The following is a 20,662-nucleotide window of genomic DNA, read 5'->3' as shown; positions in this document are numbered from 1 at the left end:
TGGAGGATAGAGTCTGAAGATCTCAGCTCTAGTTTCTGGCTTTGTCACTCATTCGTGGGTGATTTGGGACCCTAATTAATGAGCATCAGTTGTCTTGTCAACAGAATAGGAAATCTGTTTCCCATAGTCTTCTCACAAGGTGATCACACACTTTATGGATAGTGGATCAAGCACAACCATAAAGTAGGTAACAGTTTGTGGATTAGCAGCTACTTAAAAAACATAAATTATGGTAGATGACATGGTGCAGCCAGTGGAAAGAGAAATAGGCATGGGATCGAAGGTCTAGCTCTGGTACTAGTTTGATCTCTTTTTATTTATTATTTATTTAGAGACAGTGTCTCACTCCGTCACCCGGGCTGGAGTACAGTGGCACGATCACGGCTTACTACAGCCTCGACTCCCCGGGTTCAGGTGATTCTCCCACCTCAGCCTCTGGAATAGCTGGGACTACAGGCACACACCACCACACCTGGTTAATTTTTTGTATTTTTTGTAGACACAGCATTTTGCTGTGTTGCCTAGGCTGGTCTCAAACTCCTGGGCTCAAGCAATCTGCCTCAGACTCCCAAAAATCACCTACTTATTTTGCTTCTATGTTTATATCATTTAATTTTTCTGAGCCTTAATTTCCTCATCTCTAAAATGAGGATATGTATACCTGGCATGCTTACTCAAGTGAATCTGCTCATTCTATGAAAATAGAGTTAGTTAGCATTTAACTGTACCAGGGATGAGGGATACAGCACTGAATAAGGTAACGGTGGCCCTGACATGGTGGAACTTAAAGCCTCATGAAATAATGGATGTGACACTACTTTGTAAATTGTAATGTTATGCAAATGTGTAAGTATTATGACTATTGTTCTGTTACATTAACATTAGTAATAGGAGAAGGACTTCTAGATAAACTTGAAAAAATAACTATTTATCTTCTGCTGTGGTTCCAAATATTCCAAATATAAGTAAAACTCTCAGCAGTTTCTGAATTGCTGTTCAGAGAATACATGAGATCAGCCTTAAAAAGGTGGATTAGTTTGGGTTCCACTTTTATCATATATATATTTGAAAATATCTATCAGACTGTTTCATATGTTTAAGTACAAATGATATGATGACAATAAATCAAATCTTCCAAGTCTTTAGTTGATTACTGGCTATCATGAGGTCCTAAGAGAAATTCCACTACTGTTTTCAGGCCATTGTGATACCATATAAGGAGTTAGCTGTCATTTTAGTAAATGTAGTTAATTCTATCATGTCCTAATAGGCTGGGTCAGTGGTCAAATTGTTGGGGGGATTGGGGTTGACAATAGTCTATAAACTACAAGGAAGGGCTCACCATATGTGGTAAGAGTTTTGTTTCAAATAATTTTAATCTAATTTAATGTTTAAAATAAAAGCTAAAGCCATGGTAGGTTTTTGGCTTTTTTCGAAATAATTCCAGTTGTATTTATCTATATTATTTTTCTTTTAGTATGTTCCGTCCCTCAATTAACAGCATAGTATATTAGCTTTCCAATTCTGTTTATTGTATCTTTAAGTAAACTTAATTTATATAAAATAGTCTAAATAAAGGTCAAAACATGTACATTCAACAGGCAACTTCTGTTTTATATGGTCTCCCTTTTTACTCTTTTTATTGATACTATTGTAACTACAATAAAAACACACTTGCCTTTAAATATGCCATTGGGTGAAGCTTCACAACCACTACAAATCCTAGTGAAAATGCTGAAACTCATGCTTTGAGAAGTGAATGATGATCACCTAAGCTGTTAAAAACTCAGCCATGGAAACATAAACACTGGAGGAAAGGCCAGGTAAGCTGTTGATTTGATTGCCACGTCACTCAGATACCTTCTCAAATGGAAAGGTCTTTGCATCTGGCAAATGAGGCTCCTCCTCCCTGGACAGCAGGAGACTTGTTCTCTAATTAGGACCTTGTCAGACTGTCAGAAGTGGAGAGTCTAGCTGAGGGAAGGTGTCCCTTTGGCACCAGCTCTGCAGGCTGTGAGGAGATGACATTCACATTCACATCTATATACTGTGTTCAGCACCACACTTCAAAGCAAACCCCTTCAACAATTTTCAAGCTAATGAGTACATCACACTGAACTTCTGTCTGGTGCTTTGAAAAGCACTGCTGTGTTTTGAATGTGATCTCTTTCACATGAAGCTTATTTCGGGGTCATTAAGGGAATCAGTGCTCAGAAACTCTTCATAGAGTTTTAAAACCCTTGGTGTTTTCATCCCCGACTTCAGAAAGTCATTGGCCTGATACTTTCCTGTAACATATAAATGTCTCATGGTGGGAAGCTTCAAAGGCAAATACTCGCAAATGAGTGGGGAAAAAGCTCATGAAATAACGAGCAATTCCTCAACAATTCCTTCTTAAATTGTAACCTTGATACATGTCATTTAACCAAGTGGGATCAGAGTTAGAGATGAGAGTGCAGTATTGTCTAGGCTAACATTGTTTTCAGTTTCTTCTTTTTTCTTTTTCAACCTAAAGATTATTTCCCATTAACTTGCCAGAAATTCTCTAATAAGATAATGGATCTAAGACCTAACTAACCCCTGGCTAGTGTTGGGCCAAGTAGACTCCTGCAAAGGCTCTTTGCTATTTTCTGTGTTGTGCTTTGGGGGCTGGTTTACTGCTGTCTCCCCAGCACCTGGAATAGTGTGTAGCATATTTAGGCACTTGATAAATATTCGTTAAGTGAATGAATACATATGGCCCCTCTGTCTAAATTGAAGATTGGCAACTAGAAAGGACAAAGTTATTCACTTTACATAAAGCACATGATTGGCATTTCTGAGGACTCACAGCCTTGCTGTGATTGACATCTACTAGTTCATTAGGCCTCTGACCTTCCCAAGAAGTAATGTCCTCAGGAGTATTTCCTAGAGATAAAACGTGTAAACCAATAATATTACAAAACCTCATGGGAACTCAGAGAGAGCATGAGCTTTGTGTGGAGGAAGAGATATTTAAATGTGGTTTTGAAGTATGACAAGTTTACCAGGTGAAGATAAAGAAGGGCATCATGGGCAGACAGAACAAGATATTGTAAAAGAAACCAGGCATTAATGAGCAAGGCCTTTGTAGGAGGGTAAGGCATGGGGAAGGATGGGAGGAAGTCAGGCTGATGATGTTGTCTGGAGTCATCCTGTGGAGGACCATGTTGTGAATCATGAACTTCCACTGAGGTACTGGGAAAGAAGCTATAGAGGATTGTTGGAAGCATATGGGTAAAATCAGATTTTGGACAATTTCTCTGTGACCTCTAAGAGGGCTGGGAATGACAGGCAGGTGGGCTTTGGTATCCCAGTTGACAGGGATACACAATCTGGCCACACAGAGGGAACCTATTAGCAGCTTATTTGCCCCCATAGAGAGAAAGAGAGTGACACAGAGGACACACAGGTCATTATTTTAGGAATATGTAAGGCAGGGTTGGCTTGGGGGATATAAAGATGACTAAAATGGAAAGACAAACAATTGTAAGATGGGCCAAATGAAGACAGAGATGCTGCCTTCAAAAGGCTTACAATTTAATTGGGAGATAGATTTGTAAGCAGCTCCTTACCAGACACTGGTAGAAACAAGTGCAAGAGTATGGGAGAATCTTATCCCTGTGATGTCCTCTTTCTTTACTAGGAAGTAGGTGGCTATCTCTAAACCTGCCATGGAAGACATCCCTACTTGAACTGCACAAGTGGTTGTGAAGCTTGATCCAAGTAAATTGGCAAGGGGCTGATGGCTGTATTCAGCAATACAGTACCAGACTCCCTGGCTAGGACAGGCAGGTGATAAATACTTACTGAGTGGGGAAAAATGGTATCTATCATGGGGAAATCTGTCACTTGGGATTACCAATACCTTGATTTTTTGTTTTTTTAATTTTTTTTTTTTTGGTCACTTTGTGACCTAGGCTGACTGCAGTGGTGACATGATTGATCACCACAACCTCAGACTCCTGGGCTCAAGGCAGTTCAGCTTCAGTCTCCTCAGTAGCTAGGACTACAGGATTGTGCCATCATGTTAATCTATGCTTTTTTTTTTTTTTGTAGAGATGGAGTCTTGCTATGTTGCCCAGGCTGGTCTTGAACTCCTGGCTTCCCACCTTGACCGCCCAAAGTGCTGAGATTACAGGTATAAGCCACTGTGCCCAGCCTGAGACCTTGATTCTTGGCTTTATTTTGCTTATAACCCTGTGGTGTTGGAAAATTTAACTTTTCTGGGGCTCAGTTTTCTTTTCATTTTCTTTCTTTTTTTTTTTTTTTTTTGAGATGGAGTTTCGCTCTTGGTGCCCAGGCTGGAGTGCAGTGGCGTGATCTCAGCTCACTGCAATCTCTGCCTCCCAGGTTCGAGCAATTCTCCTGCCTTAGCCTCCTGAGTAGCTGGGATTGCAGGTGCATGCCACCACACCCAGCTAACTTGTTGTATTTTTAGTAGAGACGGGATTTCATCATGTTGGCCAGGCTGGTCTTGAACTCCTGACCTCAGGTGATTCACCTGCCTCAGCTTCCCAAAGTACTGGGATTACAGGAGTGAGCCACCACGTCCTGCCCAGTTTTCTTATCTGTAAAGCGAAAGAACTGAGCCAGATTTCTAAATGGTCATGGTTTATGATTTCATGAAGATAGTGAGTTTGGGATGAGACATCCTAGGGTTATTAGTTGCATGACTTGATGTGAAATGAGCAGTCTAATCTACTCAGATAAAAGTGTGAAATTGCTATATGTTCTTTTTGACATGAGAACTTCCAGGCCTTTCAGGCCAAATAATTAATATAAAGGCAATACTGAGTGAAAGTTAAATGGCTGAGAATTGTTAATGCAAACCAGAGAGAGTGGACATTGACATTATGAGAGATATTCCAGGAATCCAAGTCCTTGTACAAGCTTGTCAAACTTGTGTTCTGTAGGCTGGATGTGGCCCAAGACAGCTTTGAATGCGACTCAATACAAATTCATAAACTTTCTTAAAACATTACGATATTTTTTTGTATTTTTTTTTTAGCTCACTAGCTATCATTAGCGTTAGTATATTTTATGTGTGGCCCAAGACAATCCTTCCAATGTGGTCCAGGGAAGCCCAAAGATTGGACACTCCTGCCGTAGCAGGACAAATGGCCAGAGGGACACAATGGTAGTGAATAGCTTGTTGGTGGATGGGGTGTCCCTGAGGAAATTTTACCTAACAGAGTGAATTTCTTAAACAGATCTTCAACTGCAGCACACATGAGGTATAGAAACTGAAAGAAACATTACATAGAGGGAATCAGACTTTGCACATTAATCAACCTATTTTTTAGGGACTCAAGCCAGTCCAAAGATGGCATCTGGCTCCATGGTAAGAAAATGTTTGATTCACATCTCAGTATCTTTAGGACTTTGGGGTAGAAAACTCAAATGTATGATAAAAAAACTGAAGCAGCCATTGTTGTGGCCCCAAACCCTAAAATGGACAGTTGCTCCCATGTAAACTTATCTTTAGGCTTCTTAATAAAGGGATAGAGTTGAGGAGTTTTAGATGCTAAGAAAATTCTCTGAGAATCCTGCTTAAATGAATGATAAGTCATACTGGTGATAATAGTTTGGTGACAAGTGGATGTATGATTCCTAAAACTTGGTTGTATGGCTCTATTCGTTGGAAGTTTCAACATCCTCAGGCTTCGTGTTATAATCAGAGAGGTTTACTCTGAGAGTCCTCCCTGAATGGAACCTCCTCCTCCCCTCAGCATCCTGTTGCACAGCAATCAATTATTTCTCAATGTCCGCGATTATACCTGCCATAGTTGTATGTGGGATTAGAGGGTGGTGGAAGAAATGTAATAGAAGAAAGCCACCTTCTGGTGGCCAAGAATGCCACCTGTCTAGGTAAAATTATCATAATCCTGGGAGGGAATTCAGTTTATAGTTTTTCTTTCTTGCTTTACATACATTTTAGGTGATTCAGCATTGAGGGGAGATATGATCCCTCCTATGAGGAGCATGAAGGACTGGTGTGGGATGAGCCCCCTGTCATCCCTGTTGAGGGAGTATTTCTTCATATTTGTGGGTCATTCATAAACCTAGAATGAAAAGAATTAAAAAATAAGAACCCTGTAAACAATAAAAAACAAAGTGAATGAAAAACTTAGTTAAAAGAATAACAGACGGTTTTTAAAAACTATAAGAAACAAAAACAGTATGAGATAACTAATAGAAGGGTAAAAATGTGTCACAAAATTATAATATGGAAACTAAAAGGGGTCAAAGGTGAAAAAACTAAACTAGAGAATTTGAGAAATAACAAGAAAAAAATTAAAAGATACATTATTAAAAAGGATAAAAATAGCTAAAGAGGAAATTTTGGAATGTTTTGCAAGGAAAATTGTCTGAAAGTGTATACAACTAGGTATTGTGTGTGACTATCTCTGGGTAGGTGAGAATATGATTTTTTTTTTTTTTTTTATACTTTAGGGTTTTAGGGTACATGTGCACAATGTGCAGGTTTGTTACATATGTATCCATGTGCCATGTTGATTTCCTGCACCCATTAACTCGTCATTTAGCATTAGGTGTATCTCCTAATGCTGTCCCTCCCCCCTCCCCCCACCCCACAACAGTCCCCGGAGCGTGATGTTCCCCCTCCTGTGTCCATGAATTCTCATTGTTCAATTCCCACCTATGAGTGAGAACATGCGGTGTTTGGTTTTTTGTCCTTGCGATAGTTTACTGAGAATGATGTTTTCCAGTTTCATCCATGTCCCTACAAAGGACACGAACTCATCATTTTTTATGGCTGCATAGTATTCCATGGTGTATATGTGCCACATTTTCTTAATCCAGTCTATCGTTGTTGGACATTTGGGTTGGTTCCAACTCTTTGCTATTGTGAATAGTGCCGCAATAAACATACGTGTGCATGTGTCTTTATAGCAGCATGATTTATAGTCCTTTGGGTATATACCCAGTAATGGGATGGCTGGGTCAAATGGTATTTCTAGTTCTAGATCCCTGAGGAATCGCCACACTGACTTCCACAATGGTTGAACTAGTTTACAGTCCCACCAACAGTGTAAAAGTGTTCCTATTTCTCCACATCCTCTCCAGCACCTGTTGTTTCCTGATTTTTTAATGATGGCCATTCTAACTGGTGTGAGATGGTATCTCACTGTGGTTTTGATTTGCATTTCTCTGATGGCCAGTGATGAGGAGCATTTCTTCATGTGTTTTTTGGCTGCATAAATGTCTTCTTTTGAGAAGTGTCTGTTCATGTCCTCTGCCCACTTTTTGATGGGGTTGTTTGTTTTTTTCTTGTAAATTTGTTTGAGTTCATTGTAGATTCTGGATATTAGCCCTTTGTCAGATGAGTAGGTTGCAAAAATTTTCTCCCATTGTGTAGGTTGCCTGTTCACTCTGATGATAGTTTCTTTTGCTGTGCAGAAGCTCTTTAGTTTAATGAGATCCCATTTGTCGATTTTGGCTTTTGTTGCCATTGCTTTTGGTGTTTTAGACATGAAGTCCTTGCCCACGCCTATGTCCTGAATGGTATTGCCTAGGTTTTCTTGTAGGATTTTAATGGTTTTAGGTCTAACATATAAGTCTTTAATCCATCTTGAATTAATTTTTGTATAAGGTGTAAGGAAGGGATCCAGTTGCAGCTTTCTACATATGGCTAGCCAGTTTTCCCAGCACCATTTATTAAATAGGGAATCCTTTCCCCATTTCTTGTTAGGAAATAAAGGGTATTCAATTAGGAAAAGAGGAAGTCAAATTGTCCCTGTTTGCAGATGACATGATTGTATATCTAGAAAACCCCATTGTCTCAGCCCAAAATCTCCTTAAGCTGATTAGCAACTTCAGCAAAGTCTCAGGATACAAAATTAATGTACAAAAATCACAAGCATTCTTGTACACCAATAACAGACAAACAGAGAGCCAAATCATGAGTGAACTCCCATTCACAATTGCTTCGAAGAGAATAAAATACCTAGGAATCCAACTTACAAGGGATGTGAAGGACCTCTTCAAGGAGAACTACAAACCACTGCTCAATGAAATAAAAGAGGATACAAACAAATGGAAGAACATTCCATGCTCATGGGCTGGAAGAATCAATATCGTGAAAATGGCCATACTGCCCAAGGTAATTTATAGATTCAATGCCATCCCCATCAAGCTACCAATGACTTTCTTCACAGAATTGGAAAAAACTACTTTAAAGTTCATATGGAACCAAAAATGAGCCCGCATCGCCAAGTCAATCCTAAGCCAAAAGAACAAAGCTGGAGGCATCACGCTACCTGACTTTCAACTATACTACAAGGCTACAGTAACCAAAACAGCATGGTACTGGTACCACAACAGAGACATAGATCAATGGAACAGAACAGAGCCCTCGGAAATGATGCCGCATAGCTACAACTATGATTTTTTAAATTATTCATTTTGCTTGTTTGTATTATGCAGTTTCTCTGAAATTATCTTATATTGCATATGTAATAAAAAAGGGCATTTTTCATGTGCCCCTGAAAAATGTGAAAATAAATAGAAGCAAAAAAGCATTTATGTAGAATAAATGGTAAAAGGGCAAAAAAACATTTATTTAGAATAAATGGTAAAGGCTGTAAGAAAGACAAATAAAGCAAAGAATAATGAATATTTCATAAAACAGTGCAAACCAGAAATTAAATGATTGAAAGAACCAAAAAAATGTACTATAAGAATATTTTACAGACATTTAAGAAAATTAAGAATTTTTAAAAAGGAAAAATATTAAAAGACCTAAAGAATTTTTGGGGGTAAGGCTGTTTGTTAGGGGCGAATCTGGGCACATCCCTTAGCTGGAGGTCACCAAACATGTCCTGATGGAGGAGGTACAAGGGCAAAGAGCAAGTCCCTACGTTTTCTTGCTCACCTTATTTTTAGGGTCCTGGCTCCTATGTCCCAATAAAAATGTCCAGCTAATGTTGTGGCAGAATCAAATTCCCCTTGCTCCACATATATCTGATGATGTAGTCATGACGAGAGGTATACTCAGTTTCTGAAAACGCCTTCAACATGGCAGCTATAAGTTTGCTGTCACTCTTCATGGTCTTGGCAGTTTTTGTCTGTGCCTTGAATGCTGTGGCTGGCCCCCAGATCAGCAGCATCGGCATCTTCTCTGGGATCTTGTTAGAAATGCAAAATCTTGCTCCCCCACCACTGAACTATTGAGTCAGAACCTCTAAAGATGGGGCATAGGAAACTGTTTGAACGAGCTCTTTAAGATAATTTATTTTTTTACTTTTTAGACAGAATCTCACTCTGTTGCACAGGCTGGAGTGCAGTGGTGCAGTCTTGGCTCACTGTAGTCTCCACCTCCTGAGCTCATGCAATCCTTCCTCCTCAGCCTCCTGAGTACCTGGGACTACACCAAGTACTTCCTCCTCCGCCTCCTGAGTACCTGGGACTACACTTGGGTGCCACCACACCTGGCTGATTTTTAAATTTTTTGTAGTGACTGGGTTTTGCCATGTTGCCCAGGCCTGTCTCAAACTTCTGAGCTCAAGTGAGCTGCCTGCCTCAGCCTCCGAAAGTGCTGGGATTACATGTGTGTGCCAATGCACCAGGCCTAAAAGAGATTTTTAAACACAGTAAAGTTTGAGAACCACTGCTGTAGGGAGACCAAGGAGTTCGATGTGGGATTTGGAGACAGAGTAAGGGAGCTTAGATATTGGGAGAGAAGGTGGTAAGTGGATGAGGACTCTGAGCTACTCAACACTATGGGATGTGGGGTCTTGGTGGGAAGAACAAGAAAAATAAGGTACTGGGACTATGGAGACAGTAGTGAGGTGGGAAACGGTCTATAGCCAGCTAGTTTAACCAATGGCCCGTGGGCTGCATGCAGCCCAGACGGCTTTGAATGCGGCCCAACACAAACTCATAAACTTTGTTAAAACATTATAGGATTTGTGTGTGTGTGTATTTGTGTTTTGTTTTTCTGTTTTTTGCTCATGAGCTATCATTAGTATTAGTGTATTTTATGTGTGGCCCAAGAGTATTCTTCTTCTTCCAATGTGGTCCAGGGAAGCCAAAAGATTGGACACTACTGGTCTACAGTGAAGAGACCATGTTGGAATTTTAGCACTACCGGCTGAATGGTTGTAAGCTCTGTAGGGTTAGATGATGGTGGGGCGATTGTTACTTTTCTCTTAGGATTGTTTTGGGGCTGCAAAGCAAATTAATATGAGTGTGCCTGACATATAGTCAATGCTCAATAAATAGTACTTGAATTTGAACTGAAGTGGGGAGCTGAGGGGATGGGGAAGCAGAGTGCTGAGGGAAGTAGTTCCTTTCACTCTCATGGTGACTCTGGCTCATTCAAGCAACTCCTGCCATTGACACTTCCCATTCCCAGAATCTAGGCAGCCTGAAACTACTTGAACAGGTAAACTCTCAACTTGGACTTGTTTAAACAATGAAGCAACTATTTTGCCTATCTTCTGTTGAGGCAAATTAAATACACCTTGCAAAAGACAAAAGCAATAGGTTTCCTCAAAATTGTTAATTTTGCACTGTGTTGAGGTTGGAAGATGACCAGTGCAGCCCATGCAAACAAAGAATAAGGGTGTGTGGCAGAGTGAAAAGTACGGCATCATCTGCTCAGCGGGAGAAAACCTGGGCTTCAACCGACCCTGATCTGTGACTTCCTAGCTGGGTAGCCTTAGCAAGTTATTTAATCTCTCTGAATTGTGGGTTCTTCATTTGTAAAAGAGGGATAATTTCCCACCTTCCAAGATTGTATGGATTGTAGAAAAATGTAGGTGAAAACATCCCTAATGGTACCAGTTACATGACAGCTGATAAGAAGTGTTTTCTGAAGATCACTTTGATACCTAGCCTTTCCCCTGAATAAGGCCAAGGGAAGCTACTCCACTGCTTCACCTGAGCAATTCTACCTTTGGACGATTAACATGGACCCTTTTGAAGAGTTTGTATTGTTAATGGTCCCTTATGTGTTTATGTGACACAATTCCTTTGCATTTGGATCCTTCACGTTCCTAGGCTGGGAAGAATGTTTGCAAAGCCTGTAGATCAGCTTTTCTATGCACCATAGGATGTTGTGGGCCCTGACTCTTTCTTATGTCTGGATTACAGGGTCAGGGAAGCTCTTCTCCTTTCCTATTATCTTGTGTTCAGAGACCTTTTTGCTGCAAATGGAATTTCTTTCTAGGCCAACATGAATAAGATTAAGATAAGAAGTTGCTGGGAAACAGCATCATTACATGGACCCCAATTCTACTGTAAGGCCAAGGGGATTGCAAAGTGGGGGCCCTTTTTAGTTTCTGTAATAGTCTCCCACTAGAGAGAGAGTGGGAAAGAAAAATCAAACAGTCTGCTATCTTGCCCCAGGCTCCATAATTTGCCTTTTACTTTCTGCATTTTCATATTTGAGTCTGAAAAGCAGAGGACCAAAACAATCAGCAACAGATGTCCTCATGAATCTGCACGTTACACGAATTCAGTTAGCATGCAAATTGTCATCCTAGGGCGATTCCAGGGGACTGCTGAAAAAACAGCAGGCCTGCTCTGAAAAATAGATAGATGGCATGATTAAAATGTCTGGATCCAATCATATGTTTAATTACAATCCCTTTTTTATCTCAACTACAATGACTGGTAGCTATTATGACACAATATTGAAAATGTGTAAGACGCGCATGGTGGCACTTGGAAGGCTGATAGGTGGTCTGTGTTTGATCAAATGATCAAAGCTTCTCGCAGTGGAAAGCCCCCTCTCCTTCTCTCTCGTCTGATGCACTTAGACGAGCAAAATATGATTTATAGGAGGCAGTTTATGTGATTTTCATTCTCCAAGAGCAGGAGCATAATTTTTGTACCACTGTTTTCCCTAGAATCATGGGAGCTTGACAATGCTCATAAACGCATAGTAACTGACTCTATTCCACGGTTGTCCACAGGCGTCTCTCATGCTTCAGCTTTAATTTATTCTCGTAGGTCCAAATACTTTCAAATTTTATTATTGGTACAAAAAAAAAAGACAAAATCTTAGTGCTGAGCACAGAGACTCTTGGTTATTTCATTCTATTCATACCTTCAGATTATATTTTTGAGACTTCAAATGAAACTAAATGTAAACTTCTCACAAGATGGTATGTTAAGCATAAAGTTTAACTTCTTGGTTGATATAAATACCGAATTTTACTATATAAAGTACTGAACCTGGTATTCAGCTAACATCGCTGTTGTGTCTATTATAAGAAAGAATTTACATTGGAATTTCTTTCTTTTTCTTTTCGTCTTTAGCTGGAACTCTGGAAAGCAGAGAAATGGGAAACATAAAACTAACTTGGTCAGCCTGCCTCATCATGGGATTTAAAATGATGTAACCAGCATTATGGGGGGAAACTGTTTGCCAAAAATTTGATGAAAACGTCCGGTATTAATTTGGACTACAATTTATCAGATAAAAGTCTTTTACACATTTCACGGCTAGGTAGCAGTATATTTTTCACATCTTGAAGGCTTTTGGTTAGAAATTGATACAAAACCTAGGTTGTAGTTTCTCTTATATACACTTGCTTTCATCTCTATTTTAGCTGGTATCCCACCCTACCATGTTCTCTTTTTACATTGGTTATTGTCGTCTATAGGGGAAAAAAAAAAAACCCTCTTCACCAGCAACAGGAAGTTGAATGAAGTGTTTATTGTGCTACTGTTCTGTACTCAGCACTGTGCTGGGAACAGCGGGGGCTTCAGCTGACTTGTTAAGGCTTGAATCCTGTCTTCGAGGATTTGACAGCCAAGTGCCAGTTCTACAGTGAATCATCTGAGAAAGAAACGAAGATTAAGAGTTAAAGAAAAAGATAAGGAGAGAGGTGAGGAGTTGGTGAGAGAGGGAGGGAAAAATCATGGGTAAGAGGGTGAGCGGAAAGAACAGTCAGAATCCTCTAATCTTTTATCAGCTTTCACCTGCTACTACAGGTTCCCAGGGAATGTTGGTGGCTATGGGTGGGTTTGAGGGTGAACAGGATTCCAGGGAAAAGTGCACCATTAACTTAACTGCTCTAAGCTTTTGGCTCCAAACACTTTTGTTAATTCTAGCCATGAGAAGCTGAGATGTACCCTGGGCAAGTCACAAATTGTGCCTTTGTGTTCCGAGATTGACCCCAAAAACAGTGACCTATTTAGCCCTTACCCCAATTCAGCCCTTTTAGATCCTATACCAACTACTATCTTTCATTGTGCTCCTACCATACGCCAGGCATTGTACTAAGTACTTCATAGGTGGCTTTTTCTCATCTAGTCCTCACAAAACTCCCCTTTGAGGTAAGTACCATTTACGTCAAATTTCAGGTGAAGAAAGTAAGACACAGAGACCTTAACTTCCCAGGTTGCTTGCACACTCTCCCCACTGGCGGGCAGATGGTATTTTGGAAGAGGCTGGGTATTGAGACAGCGCGGCATGGAGTTCTCATACAGCCCCACAGTGGGGAAGATGCTGGGATTGCCGCAGGAGCACAAGGGAACCTTCAGAGTTTCCACAAGTTGGTTAGTTTCATGAGAAGCCAGCAGAGTTGTTGCTAGGCAGAAATAGATCGTAAAGGAGCCTTAAAAAAGGATGACCAGCAAAGTTAATTGGCAGAAGATGGCAGAATGTTGATTGCCACAGCTGCATGTGTGTTACAGAATGTCAGCTACTTTTATTCCCTAAGAAACTTGCTTCTCTTGGTAAAGCAATGAGAATGGTTACCAAATGTCACTGCTTCGGGGGGTTCAGAGCCCCTTGTGTGTTCTGAGAAATTAGATCAAGGCTCCATAGGGCAGTCTACATCCATGCAGTGATTCTAATGTGCTCTCCAAAACCAGTCACCTCATGGTGAAAGAAAGACTAACTTCGTAGTGTTTATACTTTCTAGGAGTGTGCTGCCTCATGTGTAGTCAAATACGAGCTGATTTCCCTGCCCTTAGTCACACCCAATGGTACATTATTCTCCAGGTCTAGAGATAGACCTGCCTCGATGCCCCTGTGCCCACTCTCTCACTCCCATTCTCCTTCCTGCCAGTGAAGCTTTGTCGCAAATTTGGGTTATGGCTCATTCTGTGACTCCAGAGTTTTCATGAGTCCATTAGCAGCACAATCTGAGTCAAGCTTCCAGGAATAACGAGAAAAGCATCCTTTTACCTTGGGGCTTAATGAGAGACTTTCCCAAAGGAAGCCTAAACCTATTCTTGGTTGAAATAACTTAGAAAGCATTTACTTTGGTTCATATTTAAAACTCAAATACACTCTAATATCATTGTATTCATTTTCCGGGGCTGCTGTAACAAATGATCACAAACTGGGTGGCTTACAACAACAGAGTTCTCTCACGGTTCTGGAGGCCAGAAGTCTGAAATCAAGGTGTTAGCAGGGTCATGCTCCCCACAAAAGCTCTAGGGGAGAACTCCTTCTTGCCTCTTCCAGCTTCTGCTGGCTCCAGGAATTCCTTGGCTGCATGAATCTAATTTTTGGCTTTGTCGTCTTCATAAGGCTTCTCCTCTCTGTGTCTCTGTCTTCTTTCTATCTCTTATAAGAACACCTGCCATTGGATTTAGGGGCCACCTAACTGATCCAGGATGATCTCATCTATCCTTAACTTAATTACATCTGCAAAGAACCTTTTTCCAAATAAAATCATATACACAGGTCCCAGGGGTTGGGAAGTGGACATATCTTTTTGGGGGCCGTCATTCAATGCAGTGAAATGATATTCTCTACATAGGCTTCGTTTTGGAAAGAGTGTACTCAACAAATGTCAGATGCATCAAATGCTTATAATGTAGAATAGTTCAGGAGCATTACCGGTTGGTGACTAGGAAAGATATTTCCATTTCTTTACGTTTAAAAACCCTGTGTTTGAGTCCTGGGTCCACTATTTGCCAGTTGCTGATAGGTCTGTCTTTTAAAGATGCCTAACTCCTTTGTCTGACATAGGAGCTGATCATTTCAGATGCTGGTGGGATAAAATGCCACATGATCTACTTTGTAAACTGAGGAGTGGCACACAAGAATAAGGCAGAGGAGTTTAATGTTGTTAGAAAGGCATGAAAACTCGCAAAGTGGTTCGTTTGTTGGGTGGAATGCTAAAACAATGCTTTTGGGTCTGTGAAACCATTGAGGTTTATATCATACCACTTCAATCCAACTCTTCTAGTATGAAGCAACTAATTTTGAGTTAGCAGAATTTCCTCCTAATAAACTACATAGACATGTACTCTGTCAAAAAACGTCTGTTTTTGTTGTTACTTAACATGGCTGGTGGAGAGTAGGAGAGGGACATTAGGGAGGAACTTATATCAGGTTCCCTTAACTTCCCAGGTTGCATGCACACTCTCCCCACTAGTGGGCAGACAGTATTTTGGAAGAGGCTGGGCAAGATATTGTTACCTAACATCTTACCATTAGATGTTTTTTGACAGAGTACATGCAGTCCTTGGTACATGCTTTAGTCCTCAGAAAATAGCTCTACATAGCAAAATGTGTCTTGACTTGGTCATCTGTACTGTGCTTTCTGTCATTCAGCACTTATGGCCTATAGTAACAAAAGCAGAATCAGCAGTTTATGGAAGCCCAACAGACTTATGGGAAGGTAACTTTGTTGGATAAACACATTTAACTGCAGGGTTTTTATCACTGCAAAATCATACACCAGAGAAATGTTAATGCACAGAGATGATCTTTAAATTAAAGTGCTAAGACTGGAGTTTCAAAGCCATTTGTTTTAATGGTGCCTCATTAGCTGTTAAAAAAAATACAAAACTTTTGAGTGGCTATTTTATCTTTCAAATGTTAAATATTCTTTGTAGACAGGAACTGTCTGTTAAAGTAATATTTGACATCTATCAAATCAAAAATACTTTACAATGAAAGGCTGACATCTGTTTACTATATAGAAAAGGGGTGCTGCGTATTTTTACTAGAAGGATTTTCCTTTAATAAGGCAGCCAAAAGTCATCTACACACACCAAACCGATTTATAGCCAAAACCTGTTGAATACCAACACAGCATCATGGCTGCTTAGCAATCCATTTTCCCCCTGGTGTTACTCTGACCTTGGCGTTAAATTTGTATAGGAGATATGTTTGTCTTTTCTTAAGGAAAAAGATATAATAGCAATTTTATTAAATCCTGGATTAATTATTAATTTGGTGGACCTTAATCTTTTTAGTGATCTCAACTTTGATTCCATTATATTGGCAATTGATCTTCCTTATTTAAGAAGATCAAAGTACAACTGAGCTGTTTTTATATTTTTTCAATCAATGCAAGCAATGGCAAACAGTCTGTATGTTTGGCCTATTCCACCTGAGATCTGTTTAAGCCACTGCAATTAGGAGGAGATCAGACAGAAGGGAATCAGCTTGGTAGCGAGTTTAAATCTGTGTGTAATCTCACACAGGTGCTGCTTCCTGTGCTCTGGAAAAGCCCTCATCACAAAACAGGCCAACTGAGCCACACCTGGGTTTAAGCAGAACATCTGGACCTACTCTTTCTTACTCGCTCATGTTCTTCAAATCTTCCCTAAACAAATGGTGCTTGAGTGCAGGTCTGACACCAGAGATTTGTAAGCCCAATGTGTACTGCCAAATCCAGTTTGACACAAAACATAGCTACTCTTCTTGAATCAAATACATTACAGATTTGATACCCCAGTCACATATTTCAATTAGTCAAGTCTCAAGTAATTTATGGAGATCATTTCCACCAGTAGTAATAAATTTCCTAATGGCATTAACAATTAAACAGGGAATTTGACGGAAAGGTTGAAGTATGTATCTATTAAATTCTCATTCATTGGTCATATGCTCTTTTTTTTTCTAGTCGTACAACCATTGACCAGGAAAGCCCTGAAAGTAAAATATGGATGTAGATATAATTAATAGAATGCCAGTTTAAATAGGTCCTGGTTTCTTTCCTTAGGAAAAAGTACGTATTTGTTGAACTCAGTTACTTCTTAGATGTACAATTCTGAGATAGTTTTGCAATTAATTAATAACTATGTAAGTTAAGTATAATCTGGACCTAGGATTTTGTTAGAATAGCTCAACCCACACTTCAGCAAACTACCAATGTAATATGTGCAGCCTTATACATGGCTTTTCAGTAGTATTTTATGTGGAATTTTGACATTTCATATCAAGTGGACACCAGGGAGTGGGAATGGTCAGCATGAAGCATAAATAAATAAAAGGGTAGGCAACAATGGGGATTGTGTAGAGGGGGGATTGTGTACATCATTTATAGATGTACACATTTTGGATAAACACATCTAAATATATCTTACAGTATGAATATTTTGAATTGCTAACCAGTTCACAACAGTGAGTTATTACACTTGCTATGACGTTCTGCTTATTGTTTGAATTCCTTGGATTCAGTTGGTATGAGTGAAGTTCACCACCCTCGAGAAGGTTTGGGAGTAGAGAGGTAGGAGGGATTGGGGATTGAAGGCATGATGGGATGGAAGGAATGATGGAGAAGGAACACAAAGAGGATCTGTCACTCATACCACCTTGTAGTAATACAGAAGCAGGCTCTGGAAGGTTCAGAATGCATTCTCAACTCTAAGGGGTGTTAATAGTTTAGCAGATAGTTCTGCAGCACAAAATGATGCCTTATTTCCTAAAGGATCAGGATGGACAGAGACTCCTTATCCTTTGGAATTCAGGGTAACTTGAGTCTATTCAGGTACTCCCAAGGTGGAGCTCATGAGAGGGCCTTTCAGAAGAGCAAATTCATCTGTCTTGACTTTGTAGTGATGCAACTTGGTACTGAATCAAACTCAAGTGGTTGGTCATTCAAATAATGGCAGCACTTGATTTTCGTTCCCAAAAGTCTCTCTTAATCACAGTTTGTTGTTGTTGTTGTTGTTGGGTGGATGCATATTTATGATATTGAATGTGTGAACTAAATAGGCTTTCAGGTTTGAGAATTCACAAGTTGGTAGTATCTGTAACAACTTACTATGCTTTCAAGGTAATTGAGACAGTAATAGGTTTTTTTCCTCTGACTCTTATATATTGTGATGTGAATAGATAAGTTACCCATATCAAAGTTAAAGTTTTCTTATGTCACTTTCTTGTATCCAGAAGAAGTAAAGAATATTTAGGGATTAGAAGGATCGCAGACAGCATGGGAGTGGAAAAGAAAGCAAAGACTTTTATAAAGTGAAAAGCAGGCTAGTGTGAGTGTACAAAAATAGAAGCTGAAGTGCTTCAGCATATAGGCATACAGATAATCTTTTTAAGATTACCAAGAAAGGTAAAGGATTAGGAGGAAAAAACAATGTTCAAATTTAACAATTTGAAGAGAAATGGCTATTCCAAGAGGAAAATGTGGTATAAGAGAGACATAGGATATCTTCTCTACAACTGTATGAGGGTCAAATAATTTTTGTCTAGGAAGAATAAGTTCTGAAATACATGTCTAATGGAGTATCTGTGGGAGCTTCCAAATACGTAAAGAGAGAAAAGTGGAGTAACCCAGGTTATAAACAGTGGGGTTAACACATTGTCCGAGTAGTAGAAAATGAGTTTCTTAAAGGTAGAGATTATGGCCTGGATATATTTGATTTCCCAGACCCTGGCACAAGCCCTGGCACGTAGTACGTACTCAGTGTTTGAAGAATGAGCAGAGCTATAAAGGTGTAAAAACTTCAGCCAGGATGGGAAATTAGCAAGGATGGAAAGTATTTGTTAGACAGTAGGATAAGAATAGGGAAAAAGATGACTTTCTGAATTAAAAAAACTTTAAAATATAACACAAACTAGCCTTTTTATGGATGAAATTTAGGTTGTAAAAGTTAATTCAAAAATACTCGTTGGAAAATATCTTTTAAAGTTTCAGATCGTGTTTTCCAGTTAAAACATACTCATTTGAGAATAAAAACACAACATAAAATTACATGGCCCTATTGGATAGTTTTGGAACAAAAAGGCTGAGAAAAAGCTGAATATCGTTCATATTTCTGATTGACAGCTCCATTCCACCTAGTGTTTCTGGTGAGATGACACAATGCTTTTCCTGTGCATCCACTTCCTAAAAATGAGAGTGTATTTTTTTCTACATGTGATCCAAGGGGGAAATACCTTCTTTCTTTGCTTCTCCTTTTTTTTTTAACTACTGTCTATTTCTCCAGGTGCTATCAATAAGGTTTTTTATAGATGGAGAAAATAAGGAAAGATTTGATTGATTAAGAAACTTGAGTTCTGTAGAATTTTAGCAAAGTCCTTGGAAATGATTTACCATTGTGCTTATTCAAGAGACAAAGCAAGAAAAAGAGCCTGCAATGGAACATTAAGGAAATCTAGTTCTTAATTTTGGTGTTTCCTGAAAGGATTGATCTATTTGATATTAGGAAGACAAAAATATTCAGAATTACAGTCTTTATTTCTTCATGAGCTGGCTAAAAGAGAAAGCTTTACCTCCCTGTTGTGGCTGACAGAGGTTCACACCAGCAGGTCAGTTGAGTAGCTGCCTCTCTGTGCTGGGTCCAATAAAGAGATCAGCCTCTTCACTTAGGGTCTTCAGGAGAACACAGGTTGGTCTCAGAGCTATTCTTTTATGTTTTTGTTAAATCTCTAAGGTTGAGGTTGATTAACTTTCAGATTAAGCCACACTTTGAGATGAAGTTTGAAATGTCTTAACCTTCAAATAGGAATGGAATTCTCACCAGTCATTATTTGAACTCACTGATGTTACAAATTTGTGGACGGATGTTATCCATTAAGGTGAAAGCAGAAAAGGGCTATAAAGTTGACTCTGAAGGCTAAGTACTTTACCTCCAGGGAAGCACATATAAAACTCTGTCCTGAGCCGTATATATAGTAATAGTTAAAGCTTTGAACACCTGGTTCTTAACTGGCCTGGTAAAGTCATATAAAATACTGACATACCTTCTACTTACTGTTATTTTGATCTTTAGGCAGGTTACCATTTTTATGATATGTGCTTAGGAATTTAGTCTCAGTGATCAGTCAACTCAGAGGGCATTCACTGAATACCAAACATGTGCCACTATAGAGGCAAAATTAAGTTTTGGGGTTAAGACTACATTTCTCAGTACCTGAATTGGCTTAATTCTTGGATTAAATGGAATAATCAGTAGTTCTTAACACTGTTTCCCAGTGATTTGACAAGTACACATTTCAGAGTGTCCAAAATCTGTGAGGTGCTGCCTGCCTGGTTTAGTTAGTTGAGCCAGTTGGAAATATGGAATTAATGAGGCCAAAGTTCAATTCCCATATGGTCTAGTCATTCTGTATTAGAAAAGTTGTTCCATAATCACAGGCTGTATCTCTAACAACAACTAGCTTCTTGATTTTCCAACAATAGCCATGGTTCAAAAGAAGGACCACTCTAGGGTAATTGGGGCTCAAGGAAAATCATTTAGCATTCTTGAAAAATAATTTAAAGTTCATGTACTGTGATGATAATTCAGTAGTATCACCTCTGTCAATAACATCATCATAGTTTATTGTATAGGTCTGCACAAATAGGAGAAGATAGAACACAACATCATCATCATAAAAGTCTAATTTCTCTGTGTATAATAGGATGTATGGGAAACAATGGATAGTTTTTTAGTTGATACATAATATTTTTACATATTTATGGGG

General features: G+C 39.3%; 1 long non-coding RNA gene across 1 annotated transcript in view; it reads left to right on the top strand.

Annotated features, from left to right (window-relative positions):
* The first annotated feature begins 4,084 nt into the window (after window positions 1-4,084).
* The window catches only part of LOC134731809 (uncharacterized), a 55,252-nt gene continuing 38,674 nt past the window's right edge, over window positions 4,085-20,662 (top strand). The window contains exon 1 of the long non-coding RNA XR_010114401.1: window positions 4,085-4,159. This is a non-coding gene — a long non-coding RNA (uncharacterized lncRNA). The remainder of the gene's footprint in view (window positions 4,160-20,662) is intronic.

This window comes from Symphalangus syndactylus, chromosome 11 (assembly GCF_028878055.3).
Source record: "Symphalangus syndactylus isolate Jambi chromosome 11, NHGRI_mSymSyn1-v2.1_pri, whole genome shotgun sequence".
NCBI lineage: Eukaryota > Metazoa > Chordata > Mammalia > Primates > Hylobatidae > Symphalangus > Symphalangus syndactylus.
This window is presented reverse-complemented; position numbering and strand designations above follow the sequence as displayed.